The sequence below is a fragment of the Mobula birostris genome, chromosome 5 (genome assembly GCF_030028105.1).
Source record: "Mobula birostris isolate sMobBir1 chromosome 5, sMobBir1.hap1, whole genome shotgun sequence".
NCBI lineage: Eukaryota > Metazoa > Chordata > Chondrichthyes > Myliobatiformes > Myliobatidae > Mobula > Mobula birostris.
Window position 1 is genome coordinate 38,309,765 of NC_092374.1, and position 16,531 is coordinate 38,326,295.

A 16,531-nucleotide genomic window follows, 5' to 3' on the forward strand; every position below is an offset into this window, starting at 1 on the left:
CTATATTGGAACAGTTCTGGAAGTCGGTTTTCTCAACAATTTCTAAAGCACTTAAAATTAATTTACAACCTAATAAATTAATTGTGCTTTTGAAATAGTTCCTCAAAATATTTATGGTATTTCTGTGTCTGACCAAAATGTTATTGCATTTGTTACGTTGATAGCTAGGAGGGCCATTTTGTTGAAGTGGAAGGATACATCAGTTCCCACTTTATCACAATGGTTCTCTCAAGTGATGCTATGTCTTAGTCTGGAGAAAATCAGAAGTCCAACCCTTGAATCTTTATTTGATTTTGAGAAAAGATGGGGCTCATTTGCTCGTTATTATCATTTGAGTTAATTGATATAATTTTTCCATGATCTAATTGTAAATTTTTTTTTAGTATATTCTCTTTTCTTGCTGGCGGTTTGATGTTTATTTTTAGAAGCTTTTTGCATGACGTATGGCTCCGGGGTTTTACACCTAATGGGTTCTCTTTTTTTTTTCTCACTTTTCTGCTCAGTAGGTTTTTTTTGTTATCACAAAATTTTGTTTTCAATCTTTAAGATAATGTTTTTTTTGAGGCATTGTAAGTGTTGTTACTTTGATGTACTCATTATTTTTCCTATATATACAATAAAAAGATTTGAAAAGAAAGACATTATGAAAAACAATCCAAGGTTAACAACGAACTAAGACAGAAGATTACTGATTTAGAAAACAGAAGTAGAAGGAATAACGTATGAATTCTTGGTCTCGAAGAGTTAACTGAAGGTGATCGTCCTACGGAATAGTTTGTAAACTTTCTGGTTCAGTTATTTCCTGATATTTTAAAATTGACACAAATGATCGACCAAGCGCACAGAGTACCCGGGAACAGAATGTTTTCAAGCAAACCTCATTCAGTGATAATCGCTTTTCATGAGTTTCAAACAGAGGACCGTATAATTCATGAATCTCGTCAGAAAGGTATGATTAATTTTAGTGGTAAGAAGATTAGAATTGTTAAAGATTTCTCAGCAGAGATTTTGAGGGAGCATGCTGAGTTTAAAAGCATCATGTCAGAGTTCTACAACAAGGATTTTAAACCTTTTCTATGGTATCTGGTGAAGCTCAGAATTACACTGCAGGATGGATCGCAGAAATGGTTCCGTTCGAGTCTCCAGGCCCAGGAATTTTTAGAGTCAGTAAAGTGATTGCTTATTATTCGTTACATGAATAACTGTCTATTTTACCTTTGCTAAACTTTGTACTTAACTCTTTCTTTTTGAACTTTTTAAGGATTTATTTTGAGAATAAGACTTTAATGTGCTATTACTTTGTCTGCTAAGTTTAAAAGTGTCATGTTAGAGCTGTTTAACAAAAACTTACATGAATAATTGTGTATTTTGCCTTTGGTGAATCTTGTAGTCAATTTTCTTTTTGAACTTCTTAAGGTTTACCTTTGAGAATAAGATTTTAATGAGTCAATATTCTGTGTGTCCATATTATTTGATATTATACTTACTTTTCTAGAGTTCTTGATATAAGAATTAACTGTTTCTTTATTATCTGTTGTTCTGACTAGGTTGGAATATTTCTAACTTTGTAATTTATTTGGAGCTGAGCCAGCAGGATTTTTGGGGGGATGTCGCTATTAGTTGTAGGTGTCAACTGTCTTTGGTCGACTTTCCCTCTTTGGGAAGGGGAGGGTGTTTGGGTTATTTTTCTTGGAAGCTGCTTGGGATTCTTAGCCAAACCAGTTGTTTGGTTTCCTTATCTCATAGGTCATTGTTTATGTAGCCCCCCGGCCAACCTCAGGGTCGCTCGGCTCGCTGTCATCTAGGGAAACAGCCCTCGGCCCCGCCAAACTGGGTAATTAGTTTGTGTGGATGCTGTGTGATGTACCCCACCCCGCCCAAATAACAGACAATACACCAGATATGATTAAATGATTTACAGTTTATAGATATTACTGGAACTATATAATTAATAGAGAATAAAATATAAAAAGAAAATAAAAGGTGCCACACTCATCAAAGTTCAACCTCTTCATGCACAAACAGTTGGAGCTCAGGACCCTTCTTCTTCACCCTGTGACCCTTCGGACCACCTCGACCGGCCACCTGGGACCAACACTGGTGGCCGACCAGACGCTCCACACGAGTCCATCTCCGTCTCCTCTCCTCACCCTGGACCTTGGACTTCTGCTCGGGGTCCTACCCGGTTAGTGGATTCACAGCACCTGGTCCATCCCCTGTCTCCCTCTCTCCCTCCTTCTGCCCAAAACCCCGCACATACAATATCTTACAGACACACCAAAAGCATAACAACTATCCCAATTGGTTCGTAATACCTTCTTATCAGTAACGTGTCCAAACAAACTGCTAGCAGGAGGACTTTCCCAGCAGTTAACATAACAAAGAAGCCCTTTCAATTATAACATAACAAAGAAGACATTTTAATTAGACTACGCAGTGACATAAAAAAAGAAACCCCTTACATTTAGTTTTATTAATCTTCTTAAGGATTATCCTTTTAACTTTTATTCTAAATAATAATAAAATGGATTATAATATTAATTGACAGTCTTAACATGAAAGGATTAAATCATTCATTGAAACGAAATAAGATTTTTCCTATATCAAAAAATTTAAGGACCCAATTATTTTTTTACAAGAAATCCACGTACGCAATTCTGGTAACTCACACCTTTTTAGCCGATGGAGACAACTCCACTTTCATTCTAGTTTTCAGGCCAAATCGAGAGGTGTTTCAATTTTTATAGAAAATACAGTTCCCTTTGTTCAACACAAGGTTGTTTCTGATACTAATGGATGATTTGTTATAGTATCAGGGAATTTAGAGAATAAATTGTTGGTATTTGCTAATGTTTATGCCCCAAATATAGACGATCCAGGATTCTTTGAGCGCTTTTTTTTTTCATTTTTACCTGATCTGAGTTTGTATTCATTGGTGATGGCAGGAGACTTTAATTGCTGGTTAGATCCAGTTTTAGATCTTTCTTCTTCTAAACCAATGACAGTTAATATATCAGCTTCATTTATCCATTCATTTCTAATGATAACTGAAGATATGGTAGTCAAATATACTTTGAGGGTTTGGATACAATTTAGAATACATTTTGGTTTATTGAGACTCTCCCTTTCTAGTCCCATTTTTAAAATTATCTTTTTAAGCCTTCTTTGACTGATGTAGTTTTTAAACAATGGGAAGGATTGGGCCTTACATGTTTCTGAGATATGTTTGTTGGAGGAAGTCTTTGTTCGTTCAAACAATTGTCAACTAAATATAGTTTATCAAAAACCCATTTTTTCGGTACTTACAAATTAGACATTTTCTGCGATCTCAATTACATACATTTCCTAATAGTCCTGATAAGAACGTATTAGAAGAAATTCTTAATAGGAAATCATTTTATAATGGTTCAATATCCAATATTTATGACATGTTGTTGGGAATGAGAAATGATCCTTTAGACAAAATCAAAAATCTTTGGGAACAAGATTTACAGACTTCAATTTCTGAAGAAACTTGGAATGAAATTTTTAAATTGGTTAATACTTCATCGTTATGTGCTCGTCATTCCCTCCTACAATTTAAGGTGTTTCATAGGGCTTATATGACCAAGGATAAGTTATCTCGTTTTTATATGGATATATCTCCCTACTGTGATATGTGTAACAATGGAGAAGCTTCATTTATTCATGTTTTGGACATGCCCAAGTTCTGGAAAATATTGGAAAGAAGTATTCCAAACTTTTTCTGTACTCTTTAAAGTAAATTTTAAGCCTAATCCTTTGAATGCCCTATTTGGTATTGTTGGAAGGAAAGATATCATCCTGAAGACATCTGATCTGCACTTTCTGGCTTTTATCTCTCTTATGTCTAGGAGGGTGCTTTTGTTTAAATGGAGGGATACTGTTTCACCTAATCATGCTCAGTGGTTACGGACGGGATGTTATGGCATGCCTAAGTTTAGAAAAGATTCATTGCTCAATTTCTGAATCTGACCAAGATTTTCAAAATTTGTGGGGGCCGTTTTTAAATTATTTTCATTATCTTTGACTTCTCATTAAAGTACAGAAGTTGGTTAATAGCATATTTTATTATCTGATAAGGTGTTTTTCCCAAACAGCTTCGACTTTGGTAGTGGGTGTAGATCTTTTTTTTTATATAAAATTGTTTATATTCTAATATACGAATTAATCTAATCTATGTGAATATAGAGTAAGTAGTTCATTAATGTGATTCAATATACTGCATCTGGTATTATTATATTTTTTCTATTGTTTTATAATATGTATTCTCTTGGACTCTGTACTCTTCTATATAGAAATCAATAAGAATATTGAAAAAGAAAGAAAAGAAGAGAATCAGAGCTGAGGATGCAGAGGAAATGACCAGGTTCTGAAAGCAATCCTCACTGCCCAGTTGAAGGGAAATATGAATCACTCCGCCAGGGATGTCAAAGGCATCCATCTAGTTCAAGTATCCCCTGGATTTAAGTGGAAGCCATTGCTTCCTTCTGCTTGCAGAGTATCATAAGTATCATTTCCAAACACATAGAACATTCTAATGGATGGAGAAAAATTGGCTGTAGACTTGACTCAATTTAATTTTCAGAATCAGAATAACAATAATAGAGCAGAGGAAGTTTGCAGTATATTTCAGGCAACGGTAAAAATACCTTCAATTTTTTACCTGTATAGACATATTGCAACATTAGCATCAAACACTTTCGTTGAGCAGGCTCTACTGACAAATTTCAACTTATGGTTCACTTCCAGCTCACTCTCCTGATTGTTAAGGATTAACATCCAGAGAGTCATTTAGAGATGCAAACAGATTAAAAATGTGTTTCATTTCCTTTATTATAAAGTGACTCACTTCCAAAAAATGCATACATTTGAATGCCGGGCCATTAAATATTCAGAAAATCTTAAATGAGAGAGCATTTTTATCTCTCTGAAATGTATATCAAAGATATATTGAAGTGCTTGGAGCACAGTTTTTACCGTGCATCCAAAGCATACATTATAAATAGGAAACAACAGGAGTTCTGCAGATGCTGGAAATTCAAGCAACACACATCAAAGTGGCTGGTGAACGCAGCAAGCCAGGCAGCATCTCTAGGAAGAGGTGCAGTCGACGTTTCAGGCCGAGACCCTTCATCAGGACTAACTGAAGGAAGAGTGAGTAAGGGATTTGAAAATTGGAGGGGGAGGGGGAGATCCAAAATGATAGGAGAAGACAGGAGGGGGAGGGATAGAGCCAAGAGCTGGACAGGTGATAGGCAAAAGGGGATACGAGAGAGTCATAGGAGATGGTAGAAGACATACAGCATTGCTAAGTGACATTTCATATTTCAATCAATAAATTCTGCTAAATAAATAATATTCACAGTCAGCTTTCAGAGACATAGAACAACATTTTTGTATATAAAAGCTTGCACATGACCAGAAAACAAATGATGTAGTGAGGTACGTGACGAAAAACCAAGTTATCAGAAGATTGATGCTAATGAGAGAGATAAGTGAGACAATAGAGCAGCATTCAAAAATGTTAATGAGAGAGGAGAAAGAGATAACGGAAAGAGACACCAGTCTGAGTATTGACAGACCGTTTGCTTTGAACCTGAACTGTTTGAAGTTTGATGGACAGGTGATACCCCAGCAGGGGGATAAAAAGAACAGGTTCGTGAAGGCAAGACACACACCACGAGATCACGAGATAACAAGACCCTGGAAGTGCGGTGTGCCCCCCCCCCCCCCACAAGTTGGTGGAAGTTTGCAGGTCTGGTCGCGGGACCGACCATAGACGCACAGGGTGTAAAGGTATGATCGGCGGGAACCTGGTGTGTGTGTCCGCCCTTGCCTGGGTGCCGGGTTCACCGTGGAAGAACGATCGTATCCGGAATGGAGGGGTCACAGTCGGTGACCTCCGAGGACAGTAAAAGGGCTCGCCCGAAAGCTAACTGCGGGGAGCATCAAAGGTCTGTTTGAATCAGAATTTGCATATTTGCTCTCTCTCTCTCCAACGGCACAACAGCGATTACTGCGAACTGTACTCAGCTGAACTGAACTCTGCGTCACTTGAGGCTGATCATTTTACCCCTAGACTGCGATAGAGCTTGATTGATTCCTATTATCCTAGTTCTGTGTACATGTGTGTTTTATCATTGCTGACCTGTTGCATTTATATCCTTACGATTAGAGTACTGTGTTACTTATTTCTTTCATAAAACTTTCTTAGTTCCAGTCATCCAGACTCCAACTAAGTGGTCCATTTCTGCTGGTTTGGCAACCCAGTTACGGGGTACGTAACATAAGTGGGGTTCTCGTCCGCGATCTTGAACGCTAAATTTGGGACTGGGTAAATTGATTGGGTTAAAATTCCCAAAAGAAAGAAAGGGCAAACAGCAGAAATGGAGATTGAGGAATTTCTAAAGGCGCCGACCTTGGAGGCATTAGAGGATGCCAGGAAATCAGAATTGGCAACTGTGGCCAAACGGTTGAATCTTTTGAAGGGGAAGTCGACAATGAGGAGAGTGGAGATGCACAGAGCTATCATAGAGCATTATGTATCTAAAGGTGTGTTTCTCCAAGGGGAGCTGGAGGTGGTATCTATGGGCAAACCTGGTGGAGAAGCAGTACAGCTGCAGATTGAAAAATTGAGACTCGAGCACGAGTTCCGGGTAAAACAGTTAGAGCGAGAAGAGAGAATAAAACAGTTGGAGCGAGAAGAGAGGGACAGGCAGTTAGAGCGACAAGAAAGGGAGAAACAGAGGGAAAGGGAATTTGAGCTGGAGAAGTTAAGGATGACACTAGCGCAGGGTCCCATGCCGAACCAAGGTGGAGGGTTCAGGGTGACCCAGGAGGTTAGGCTGGTTCCCCCATTTGAGGAGGCCGATGTTGATCGGTACTTTCTCCATTTTGAAAAAGTTGCTGCAAGTCAGGACTGGCCGAGGGATAAGTGGGCTGTTTTGCTTCAGAGCGTACTTAAAGGGAAGGCTCAACAAGCTTACTCGGCCTTGTCCGCAGAAGATGCCCAGAGGTATGATGTGTGAAAGAGGCGATACTCAGGATTTATGAGTTGGTCCCGGACGCATACCGGCAGAGGTTCCGGAATGCGAGGAAGCAATGGGGCCGCACGTATTTAGAGTTTGCCTATGAGATGCAGATGTATTGTGAGCGTTGGTGCATCTCGAAAGGGGTCAGTGGGGATTATGACAGACTGCTACAGCTAATACTGATTGAGCAGTTTAAAGGTGTGTCCCTGAATGTATGAGACCCTACCTAGATGAGAAAGAGGCAGACACCTTAGCCGCAACTGCTAAGTTAGCGGATGAGTACGCGTTGACACATAAAACGAAGATTATCCCGAGTAAAAGCTACCACAAGGGTAGTCAAGAGGGCGGGGAGAGTCTGCCAGAAAAGTCAGAAAGTAAGCAGGGGACTAGTGAGAAGGATAAGGAAGACCGGGAGCAGTTTGGTAGGTAGTCTTCTGGGGTTGTATGCTATAATTGTGGGGAAGCCGGACACTTTGCGTCCAGGTGCTTTGCCCCAAAGAAGGAGACGGGGAAAGGAAAAACGACTGTTCCGATTGGCTGTATTGAGCTGGTAAACAAACCGCTAGGGGAGAAGAGGTCTGATAAAGTTCAGGAAGGGTGCGAGAGGTTTATCTCAGCCGGATTGGTGTCGGTGAAGGAGGGGTTAAACCCAGTTCCAGTACGGATCTGGAGAGACACTGGAGCTTGTCAGTCATTGATATTAAAGAGCGTGTTAGACTTTAGTTCATAGACCCAGACTTGGGAGGTCAGGGTGATAAAAGGCATTGGGAAAGGGACTGAAGCGGTACCTTTGCACCAGATACACCTAAAATGCGACTTGGTCTCCGGACCAGTCACGATCGGGGTGAGGCCCGAACTACCGATGGAAGACATGGAGGTCTTACTCGGTAATGACCTCGCCGGCGGAAATGTGTTTTCAGCAGTAAAACTGACAAGCCAGCCTGCCAGCATTGAGGCCCCGCCCATGGACTCACAGGCTTATCCCGTTTGCGCAGTGACTTGGCGCATGCCCAGAAAGGCTGCCGAAGTGAATATAGATTTAGCTGAGACGTTTTTAACCAGCCTTGTACCAGGAGGGGTTAGAAAGTGAGAAGCAGTGTAGTGCAACGGAAGTTAAGGTAGACTTATCATTAGCAAGGAAGGAATTTGTACAGGCACAGGAGCGAGACGAGGAGCTGATGGTTTTGGCGGAGACAGCTCTCTTTGAAGCAGAATTAAAAAGGGAGCCAGTGGGCTATTATGTGAAGGAGGGAGTACTAAGGAGGAAATGAAGACCAAGTACCGTGCCTGCAGATGAGGAATGGGGGGTGATAGTGTCAAAAATTTATGGGGTGAGATTTTTAACCTGGCCCACAAGATACCCCTCGGTGGACATTTTGGGGGGAGGAAGACAGTCGATAGAATCATGAAAGAGTTTTACTGGCCGCACAGGAGGAAGGATGCTATTGACTATTGTAGACGTGAGCTAACACAGTTACAGGCTTTTGATATGCTAACAGCTTGCCACGATAGGCCAACAGACCTAGTCGGTGTTATCACGAATATTAATGAGGCTAGGGTGCCACCTGATAAGGGGAAAACTCATTTCGAAAAGATAAGTATGGTGCCGACCAGATGGGAGAACTCTATTGTTTTGGCTAACTTTGCTGATGAGCTCTCTCACTTAACCCCCGAACAGAGCGAGCCGCCAATAAAGCTAATTAAACGGCACGCACACGTATGTCCGGATGTCCCGAGGCGACGCAAAGAGCCAGGACATGGTGTTGTTGTCACATCAGGTCAGCCTAGTGAGCAACACCCCTATAGGATGATTAATTCTGTGACAAAAGGGCTAAAGAACGCAGAAGCGTATACTGGTGATTTAGTGGTCTGGAGTGACACATGGGAGGAGCTGTTTAAAAAGCTGTTTGAAGCCAGCCTGACAGTGAACCTCGCAAAAGGTGAATTCAGCCACGGAAAGATCACTTATCTGGGTTTTGTGGTAAGACAGGGGCAGCTGGCACCGATGCAGGCTAAGGTGCAGGCTATCTCTGAAGCCCCCACCCCGACAGACAAGAGAGCCCTGAGAAGGTTCTTGGGGATGGTGGGGTACTGTCGGAAGTTTTGCAAAAACTTTGCGGATATTACCCCCCCCCCCCCCACTCTGCTCTTGCCAAAGAATGCTAAGCTGGTGTGGGACGACCCTTGTTATCTTTGTCCGGGACGAAAACCACTGAGAAGTTACACTGATCACAACTCATTAGTGTTTTTGGCCACTATGAAGTTTGCTAAGTTGGAGCCTGGTCTTAGAGGATTATTAAAATAACACATATAAAAGGAACGGAAAGGTGATTGCTGACTGTCTGTCAAGGTGTTGACAACTTAAAGTTCTCTGTATTAGCCGAATAGCTGATGACCCTGTATGTTTGTGTGTATCTAATAATGTATTCATGCCTATAATTTTTACCCCGGTAAAAATCCTTTCAAGGATAGGGGTGTGACGAAAAACCAAGTTATCAGAAGATTGATGCTAATGAGAGAGATAAGTGAGACAATAGAGCAGCATTCAAAAATGTTAATGAGAGAGGAGAAAGAGGTAACGGAAAGAGACACCAGTCCGAGTATTGACAGACCGATTGCTTTGAACCTGAACTGTTTGAAGTTTGATGGACAGGCGATACCCCAGCGGGGGATAAAAAGAACAGGTTCGCTAAGGCAAGACACACACCACGAGATCACGAGATAACGAGACCCTGGAAGTGCGGTGTGCCCCCTCCCCCCCACAAGTTGGTGGCAGTTTGGAGGTCTGGTCGCGGGACCGACCATAGACGCACAGGGTGAAAAGGTACGATCGGCGGGAACCTAGTGTGTGTGTCCACCCTTGCCTGGGTGCCGGGTTCACTGCGGAAGAACGATCGTATCCGGAATGGAGGGGTCACAGTCGGTGACCTCCGAGGACAGTAAAAGGGCTCGCCCGAAAGCTAACTGCAGGGAACATCAAAGGTCTGTTTGAATCAGAATTTGCATATTCATTCTCATTCTCTCTCTCTCTCTCTCTCTCTCTCCAACAGTACAACAGCGATTAGTGCGAACTGTACTCAGCTGAACTGAACTCTGCGTCACTTGAAACAGATCATTTTACCTAGACTGCGATAGAGCTTGATTGATTCCTATTATCCTAGTTCTGTGTACGTGTGTGTTTTATCATTGCTAACCTGTTGCATTTACATCCTTATGATTAGAGTACTGTGTTACTTATTTCTTTAATAAAACTTTCTTAGTTCCAGTAATCCAGACTCCAACTAAGTGGTCCATTTCTGCTGGTTTGGCAACCCAGTTACAGGGTACGTAACAGGTATAAGTGGGTTTCCCAGGAATTATTGCTATTAGTTTATCAATGTATTTTCCCCGATTTTCCCTTGTGTCACATATAACCTCAATTTGATGGTGTCTGCATTCTCAATTTGTATTAGCAATTTGTGATTCCAAGTTGTTTTGTGCAATCTCCAATACAGTTTATCACATAACAGAGGGCCAAGTGCCAGGAAAGCTATTGTCAGGAGTATTTTACAGAGGGGAGTGTTTGCAGAAATGTGGGAGTGGAGCACTCATCCAGTCAGTCTGGTTCCAAGTTAATACACTAGTCACTGTGACAAAGATTTCAGACCCTGCAGAAATGTGTATACCATCTCCACATAAAATGTACCTTCCATTTAACTCTTGAGCCTCTGCAGCACTAAAAGGATTCGGATTCAGATCAATTTATTTATCACATGTACATCAAAACATAGAGTAAAATGCATCGTTTGTGTTAACAACCAGCACGACCTAAGGATATGCCGGGCGCAGCCCCTATACATTCCCGCACCTACATAGCATGCCCACAATGCTTGGCAGAACACAACAAGCAATAAAATGACAACAGCAAAACAAGCCCCATTCCTCTCTCCCTTTCACCCACACAGACAGCCCTCCAACCCCAGGACAGGACTCCAGGCTTCCCGCAGACTTGCAGACAATGAGCCTCTGACTTCCCTAGAGGACTAAAGACTCGTAGACCCAGGGCTTCGGCCATTGAGCTTCAGCTTCTGGACTTCTTATTGACCTTTGGGCTTTTATTAAAGTACATGTATGTCACCCTGAGATTCATTTCCTTGCAGGCATTCACTGTAAATTCAAGAAACCCAATAGATTCAATGAAAGACACCACCAATAAAATGGACATCAGCCAACAAACAACAAACTGTGCGAATACAAAACAAGAAAAACAAAACAAAATATTAATAATAAATAACTAAACAATAAATATTGAGAACATAATCTGCAGAGTCCTTGAAAGTGAGTCTGTAGATTGTGGGAACAGTTCAATGTTGGACGAGTAAAAGTGAGTATATTTATCCGCTCTGGTTTAAGATCCAGATGGCTGAGGAGTAATAACTATTCCTGAACCTGGTGGCGTGGGTCCTAAGGCTCCTGTACTTTCTTCCTGATGGCAGCAACAAGAAGAGAGCAAGGTATGGATGCTGCTTTCCTGCAACAGCGCTCTGTAGATGTGGTCAATGGTGGGGAGGGCTTTACCCATGATGGACTGAGCTGTATCCACTACTTTTTGCAGACTTTTAAATTCAAGGGCATTGGTATTTCCATACCAGTCCATGGTACAGTACAACCACTCAATATACTCTCCAGTGCACATCTATGGAAGTTTGCCGGATTTTCAGAAAATTCTTACAAAGTAGGGATGTTCCAATGCTTTCTTCATACTGCCACTTATGTGGTGAATCCAGGACACACCCTCTGAAATGATAACACAGAGGAACTTAGAGTTGCTGACCCTCTCCACCTCTGATCCCCAGATGAGGACTGGGTCATGGACCTCTGGTTTTCTCCTCCTGTAGTCAATAGACATCTCCTTGGTCTTGCTGACAGTGAGTGAGGTGTTGTTGTAGCCAGATTTTCAATCTCTCTCCTACATGCTGATTTGTCACCACCTTTGATTCAGCTGACTGAGGTGTCGGTGAAATTAAATAAGGCTTAGCCTCACAGTCATAAATATAAAGTGAGTAGAGCAGGAGGATAAGCACACAGCCTTGTGGTCTACCCATGCTGATGGAGATTGCGGAGGAGTTATAGTTCCCAATACAAACTGAGTGAAGTCTGCAAGTGAGGAAAGCGAGGATTCAGTTGCACGAGAAGGTATTGAGGACTAGGCCTTGAAATTTATTGATTAGTTTTGAGGAGATGATAGCATTGAATGCCCAGCAGTATTCAATGAAGAGCATCTATGGAGACTCTGTGGGTGGAAGTTAGGAATAGGAAGGGGTCAATCACTCTACTGGGTGCTTTTTATAGACCACCCAATAGTAACAGGGACATCAAGGAGCAGATAGGGAGACAGATTCTGGAAAGGAGCAATAATAATAGGGTTAATAATAATAGGTGGGACATTTTAATTTCCCAAATACTGATTGGTATCTCCATAGAGTGAGGGGTTTAGATGGGGTAGAATTTGTTAGGTGTGTTCAGGAAGGTTTCTTGACACAATATGTAGATAGGCCTACAAAAGAAGAGGCTGTACTTGATCTGGTATTGGGAAATGAACCTGGACAGGTATCAAGTCTCTCAGTGGGAGAGCATTTTGGAGATAGTGATCACAATTCTATCTCCTTTATGATAGCATTGGAGAGGGATAGGAACAGAGAAGTTAGAGAAATGTTTAATTGGAGTAAAGGGAAATATGAGGCTATCCGGCAGGAACTTGGAAGCATAAATTGGAAACAGATGTTCTCAGGGAAACGTACAGAAGAAATATGGCAAATGTTCAGGGGATATTTGCGTGGGGTTCTGAGTAGGTATGTTCCAATGAGACTCGGAAGAAGATCCATGGTGTACAAAGGCATTCCATTGCGATACTATGCATGTGCCCTACGCTTCTCCCTCACAAATTGCAGTAGAATTCAATCACAGTATGATCACTGCCTTCTAATGGTTCCTTTACATTAACCTCCCTAATAAGATCTGGGTTATTACACACACCCAATCTAAGATAGCAGTTCCCCAAGTAGGCTCAACCATCAGCTGCTCTAAAAAGCCATTTTGTAAGCATTCATTACATTCCCTCTCTTGTGATCTCACACCAATCTGACTTTCCCAATCCTGCTGCAGATTGAAGTCACCCACTACAATTGTGTCATTAAATTTATTACATAAGTGCATAATATTCAGGAGTATCTGGGGCAGAAATGAGGATAAATACTTTTACCAAAGAGAGAAGGTGTTTTGGAAGCTGACAGGCCTGAAAGTAGATAAGACTCCTGGACCAGAAGGTCAATACCCCAGGGTTCAGAAAGAGGTAGTTGAAGAGATTGTGAAGGCATTAGAGTCAGAGAACACTACAGCACAGGAAAATGCCATTCGGCCAATCTAGTCTGTGCCAAATCATTAATCTGATGAGTTCCAAAAACTTCCACCTGGACCGTAGCCTTCCATATTCTTCTCATCCATGGACCTAAGCAAACTTCTCTTAAAGGATGAAATCATCCCTGCCACTTGCTCTGGCAGGTTGACTGACATTAAGAAGGCATATAGTGCATTGGGCTTCATCAATCATTGGATTGAGTTTAAGAGCCCAGAGGTAATGTTGCAGCTTTATAGGACCCTGGTCAGACCCCACTTGGAGTACTATGCTCAGTTCTGGTCACCTCACTATAAGAAGGATGTGGGAACCATAAAAACGGTGCCAAGGAGATTTACAAGGATTTTGCCTGGACTGGGGAGCATGCCGTATGAGTATAGGTTGAGTGAACTCTGATTTGCTGTTGGTACCTAATGGTGTTCCGTAGGGGTCAGTATTGAGACTGCATCTTTTCATGTTAAATCTGAATGATATGGATGACGGAATTGATACCTTGATGGCGAACTTTACAGTTGATTCAAAGGTATGTATGGGACAGGTAGTTTTAATCAAAGCCGGAGTCTGCAGAAGGACTTTGATAGATTTGGAAACAGGCAACGAAGTAGCAGATGAAATACAGTGTATTCACGTGTATGGTCATGTCCATTCGCTATAAGGAATAAGGGCGTAGAAAAAAAATTTAAATGGGAGAAAATTCAAAAATCAGAAGTGCATAGGTACTTGGGAGTCCTTGAGCAGGACTCCCTAAAGCTTTGCTTGCAGATTGAGTTGATTAAGGATGACAATTGTAATGTTGGCATATAAGAGTAAAGATGTGACACTGTAGCTTTATAATGCACTAGTCAGATCGCTCTTGGACATAGTGAGCAGTTTCTGACCTGTTATCTGAGAAACAGATGTGCTCGTATTGGAGCAGGTCCAGAGAAGGTTCACGAGAATGATTCCAGGAATGAAAGGGTTAATGTATGAGAAGCGTTAGATGGCTTTCCCCCTGTACTCGCTGGTCCAGAAAAGAGAGAGGGGATCTCATTGAAACCTATTAAATATTGAAAGGCCTTGACAGAGTGGCTATGAAGGAGATGCACCCGATACAGTGTGAGTCTGGGACCAGAGGCCACGGCCTCAGTATAGGGCATCCACTGAAAGCAGAGATGAGGAGGAATTTCTGTAGTTAGGGAGTGGTAAATCCTTGGAATTCATTGCCACGGATGGAGTAGAGGCCAAGTCATTGAGTGTATTTTAAATGGATGTTCAAAGGTTATGGGGAGAAGGCAGGAGAATGGAGTTGAGAGAGATAATTGCACATGAAGGAATGGTGGAACAAACTTGATTGGCTGAGCAGCCCCTGTCTCATATCTCATGGCCTGAAGAAGAGGCTAGTGAGGTTGCATTAGGGTTAGGGTATTGTTAGGGTATCTGTGCCTCGATTATTATATTCAGTTTTGGTCATTCTGCTGTAGGAGAGAGAACGTTAAGCTGGAATGAGTGTAGTGGAGATTTACGGGAATGGTGCCGGTACTCAAGGCACTGAGTTCTGGAGAGAGGTTGGGCAGGTTGGGACTTCACACCTTGAAGTGCAGGAGATTGAGGGTGACATTACGCAGGTGTTCCAAACTCTGAATGTACAGAAACGGGGAATGTGCAGTGTCCTTTTCCCCACTTTTGTGGAATCAACAACCAGAGGACATCGCTTTACTGTGAGAGAGGTTTGATTTTATAGGAATGTCAGGGGAAAATTATTAATCCACTCTCTGTTCTGGTTCATGTATAACTAACACGGTGAGTGCACTCTCAGGTTGGAGGAGCAACAACTCATATTACATCCGTGTAGTTTACAACTCGATGGCATGAACATCGTTATCTTTAACTTCTACCTCCACCTTTTCTTTTCATCGACCCACACGCCCGTCTCCTCCATTCTGTCTCTCCACTTCTCTCTCCTCCACTGCGGATCGTCTCCCTCTGGCTCCTCTTTTACTTCCTTTTTTCCTCATGATCCCCTCACTATCTGATCTGATTCCTCCTTTTCAGTCCTTTGTATTTTCCACCTACCACCTCACAGCGTCTCACACTTCATCTCCCTCCTCCCCCACCCACTCACCTTCACTCTAATCTGGCTTCCACTCTTACACCAGCTTGGACTCTTTCCACTCCCCGCACTAACTTATTCCGGCTTCTCCCCACTTCCAGCCCCGATGGAAGGTCTCGGTAGGAAATCTCTGTTTTGCTTTATCCCCCTCTATAGAAGCTACCTGACCTCCTGACTTCCTGCAACATTTTGTGTATGTTACTCTGCATCTCCTATATCTGCAGAATCCCATCAAGACAGACTGCAGAATGCAGACACTACATCGGATCTCACTAATGTCGAGGAGGCCACACCTGGAAAACTGGAAACAGTAGATGACTCCAACAGGCACGACGTTGAAGCATTGCCTCATATGGAAGGAGTGTTTGGGACGCTGACTATCGGTGAGGAGAGTGGTTTGGGGCAGGTCTGGCACTTCATCCACTTGCAGTTGGCTTCCAGCCCGCTACACCCCTCCTCATCGCTGTAAACCTCTCCCTTTTGTGGACAAACTGATTTGCCACAAGAACAGGGCCCCCCGATTTGTGGACTCCATTGTCACCAGGTGGTGCTGTGCCACAGTAACGCTGAGAGACAGAAATGTGACGTGGGAGCCTGCTGAAATGTTTACTCAAGATTCAAGGTTGTCTAATTCCATTTCCAGCAGACAAATGTAAATGAGATCAAAATAATTATTAGTCCAATGCAACACAAAAACACAACAGTAAAAACATATATCCACAGCTTATATACTGTGCACGGATTGATTGTATGTGCATAAAGTGACGCTCGGCATAGGATGCCTGCATATAAGATGACAGACAGGAAATTATAGAATAGAGGTGTTAGGTGGTGTGGAAGGGTGGGTTAGTGGGTAGAGATATTTATCAGCCTTACTGCTTGGGAGAAGTAGCTGTCCAAGAGGCTGGTGGTCCTGGCGAGGATGCTACGTAGTCTACCCTGGATGGGAGTGGGACAAACAGTCCATGAGCAGGATGGGTGGAGGTACATTATGAA

The 16,531-nt window shown here is 42.3% G+C and overlaps 1 long non-coding RNA gene across 1 annotated transcript; it reads left to right on the forward strand.

Moving 5' to 3' along the window:
• The first annotated feature begins 901 nt into the window (after positions 1–901).
• Positions 902–16,286, forward strand: LOC140197236 (uncharacterized). Its single transcript, XR_011885885.1, has 4 exons — positions 902–949; positions 2,026–2,185; positions 11,445–11,545; positions 15,760–16,286. It is a non-coding gene; the product is annotated as an uncharacterized lncRNA (long non-coding RNA).
• The last annotated feature ends 245 nt before the right edge of the window (positions 16,287–16,531 follow it).